Here is a 3537-nt window from a genome sequence, read left to right as displayed (position 1 = left end):
ATATTGTTAGTTCCGGGGGTTGTTACAAAATAATGTCATGCTTGGCAATGCCTTGGTCGATATGTTTGCCAAATGTGGTACACTTCCGAAAGCACAAAAAGTGCTTGAGGAGCTTCCTATCTAGAACGTCGTTTTTTGGAGTGCATTGACTGCAGGATATGCACAGCAGGAGCAGGGCCAAAAATCTCTAGGCTATTTTCAACAAATTCAAAGTGAGGGCCTCTCTCTTGATGCGATCACATACACGTGCATCTTGAAGGAAAGTGGCTTCATGCAAGAAATGCTAATATGGGCATAAACATTCACACTGATGTTGTTAGTAAGGGGTTGTTGGAAAAGATGTCGTGCTTGGCAATGCCTTGGTTGACATGTTTGCTAAATGTGGTGCACTTTTGAGAGCGCAAGAACTTCTCGAAAAGCTTCCTATCCAGAGTGTCGACTCTTGGAACGCACTGTTTGTAAGATTTGCCCCAGGCTAGGAAGCTCTAGTTTGTTTTCAACAAATTTGAAGTGAGAGATCTGGTTTGTTTTCAACACATTCGAGGTGATGGCCTCTCTCATGATTGCAAGATTTGCTCCAAAAGGACATTGCCAAAAAGCTCTAGGCTGTTTTCAGCAGATGCGAAGCGAGGGCTCTTGGAGAAATATGTCATGCTTGTCGTGTTTTGATCGACATGTATGCCAGATGGAGTGCCCCAAAGAGTACGACTTTGTGTATGTGTGCGTGTGAGTCTATGAACGGACTACAACAAATTCAACATACCCTAAAACCAAGAACATCAAAAGGTAGTTCAGGTAATGGTAGGCATGCTAACAAAAGTGAATGCGACAGTCAACATGTTTAGGGAAGTTGCAGAATGGATGACGATGGCATAACGTATACTCGTGGGAAGGTGGTGGAACAATGTAAGGAAGCTCTAGAAGCGGATCCATCCAAGATTGTGCATTGATCCACATGACCAATACCAAAGGTACATTATATTCCGTATTTTGATTTCCTTTATGTGATCTTAAAAGTACTTAGATTACATCATGTACACATTTAAAGCAATAAATTTATATCATTTTCATTCAAAAGATTGTAGATGAAGGTGACAAGGACTGAATTTTTTTTGTAATGCCCAACAAAGAGACACATAGACAATACACCATGGCATGGCAACATGAATGATACATGCCTTCATAAAACATCAGTAATGAGTTTTTCCTTGTACGGCTGTAGTCCCCCTTCAACATTGAAGAAATTAAAAGTGGTGAAAGAAGGGGTACGTTCCTACGATTTATTATAAATGCGAAAAACAGTGCAGCTCCACACCATACATACATATGGTTTTTTTTTTTTTTTAATATGAGCACAAACATCGCAAATACACGAAATGCATCTCTCTTCGTCTTTACTATATATGCACTTTTTTAACATACATCTTTTAATGCAAAATTTCATTTGTGACGCGAGGTCATAGAGTTTTTTGACGAAAGTTTCGAGGAGAGATACTATGGAGTTTACAAATAAGAGACGATATGAGAAGAGAAGTACAACATTGCTCCTGTTGTTTAATTCACACCATTTCCACAGCGAATCAATCAAGGCATACTAGTTCCAAGATGCAGTAGCTAATTAACTACCTTCTCTACGTCACTTCACAGTAACACAGTTCACAGTAAACACGGTGTCACGGTCCCTTCCGCTCATGGTGTGAACAGCTTCGCCATGTAGAAGGCTTGGGTTCGTGTGGGAGGGGGGAACTGCACGATCCACACCTGTCTCGCAGGACTAATCCACGACCAAGACAGATTCTCTCTCTCTCTCTCTCTCTCTCTCTCTCTCTCTCTCTCTCTCTCTGTGTGCACAGAGTATTGCAAGACACATTGTATAAGCCCAAGGCCGTTCACTATATCACATCACGTTGCAAAGAGAAAAGCAACAAGACTTAAACTTACGTGGTTGAACAAGATCCCAGTAGTTTGCAAGCACGCTGCACAATCGTTCTGGAGGCCTGCCATTTTAGCCCCAAAAAAACCTATCTGGCTTTGGTATGTAATGTACATTCAGAGAGTGACCTTATTACTAAGCCTCAAAGGACTCCAGCTGGATGAACCCCTAAGAGGTACATATTCACCCAAGTAGGCACCCAAATGCTCAGAGAGCTGCAATCTGTCTATGCTCTATGGTGGTAGGCTTTACAGGCAAAGTAGAAGACTGTCTGCAAAAGGAAGCCATGAGGTCCACAAATGAAAGCATTACGATCAGAGTACACCCGACGCTACCTTCCATGCCACACGGTGAACCCCGTTAACACTCCCATGTGCCACCCACAGCCCAAAAACCCACCCCTATCATAAATGCTATTACAGAATACATGAAGAACAGGCAAAAAGCCACCAACTGCTTCCCTTTATAAGCTTCAAGCTCTTCCTCATCGCCCCCAAACCATACCCTCCTCCAACCAGTGACCACACTGGCTAGATGCATACACAGCTTAAATACATGACACCCGCAAGGAAGCCCACCATCCCTCCCCAAGACACCACATTAATCATAAAATCACTGCTCCCCTGAGAGATGAAGGCAACCATTATTGCAAACGATGAAGATGACTGCCAAGCAGAGGACTCCATACCCAAACATCAAGAGAAACGCCCAAATGAAGGTGACAATTAGGCGCTTCCAGACACGTGGCACCACCCTTAGGACCTTCTTGTATGATGTCATCTTCTCTGAGTAGATGCAAGCAACACTATAAACAATGGCAGATGTAGAAAGCAGAAGAGAAAGCAAACAGGGCGAGGAGGTAAATCATCAACACTAAAAAAAGTTTGGAGAGCTCTGTGTGTAGATCTTGATCAATTCTCTGTTCTCTGCGGGGGTCTGGCCGTCCAAAAGCGAGTTGAAATTGATCCCAACTGATCCTGTTCAAGATGGGTTCGGTGATGAGGCTATGGCCCAATCCAACTACGCAGAGTGGAAGGATGAGGGTGAGGGTAAGGGCGATGAAGAGTTTCGTGTGTGAGCGGAACACCTTCACCGATTCTTTCACCAATCCCCATATGCTTAGGAATCCAAGTTCCTCCGGCTCTGCGAGGTCCGCCATGAAAAACTCTCTCTCTCTCTCCTCTCTCTCTCTCTCGGAGTATATGCCTGTCCGCGTAAAGGCTTTGATGAAAATCAATCGAGGATGCCGCCATTGTTTAAGCTTGCTATGGCGTGGCGGAGATGCCGGGTCAATCTCCCACGCGGTTTTCAAAGCGACACTTCACCTCAAACTCAAAGTCCTTCAAAAGTTCAAATTGGAAAGTTCACGATTCTTATTTACTTGGTGAGCCAAAGGTACTTTCCAGCTATATGAGCGCACAAACACCACGTGTCATTACTTCACTGGATGCTTTTCATGCCATCAAAAAGCTTCAACTAAATAATAAACAAAAGCGCTACACGTAGAGCAGTTCGCAGCCATCACCTTCGCCCATTTGCAGGTTCGCAGCTAGGAGCAGTTCGCAGCAGTTTCGCAGGTTCTCAGCTCGCAGGTCCGAAGTTCC

The 3537-nt window shown here is 44.0% G+C and overlaps 1 pseudogene; it reads right to left on the bottom strand.

Moving 5' to 3' along the window:
• Positions 1 to 1927: 1927 nt before the first annotated feature.
• On the bottom strand, positions 1928 to 3107 carry LOC147417383 (uncharacterized; annotated as a pseudogene).
• Positions 3108 to 3537: the final 430 nt, after the last annotated feature.

The sequence above is a fragment of the Adiantum capillus-veneris genome, unplaced genomic scaffold (assembly GCF_014529385.1).
Source record: "Adiantum capillus-veneris isolate H3 unplaced genomic scaffold, ASM1452938v2 Hic_scaffold_258, whole genome shotgun sequence".
Taxonomy (NCBI): domain Eukaryota; kingdom Viridiplantae; phylum Streptophyta; class Polypodiopsida; order Polypodiales; family Pteridaceae; genus Adiantum; species Adiantum capillus-veneris.
The sequence above is the reverse complement of the archived record's forward strand: the minus strand, read 5'-3'. Positions and strand labels throughout refer to the sequence as shown.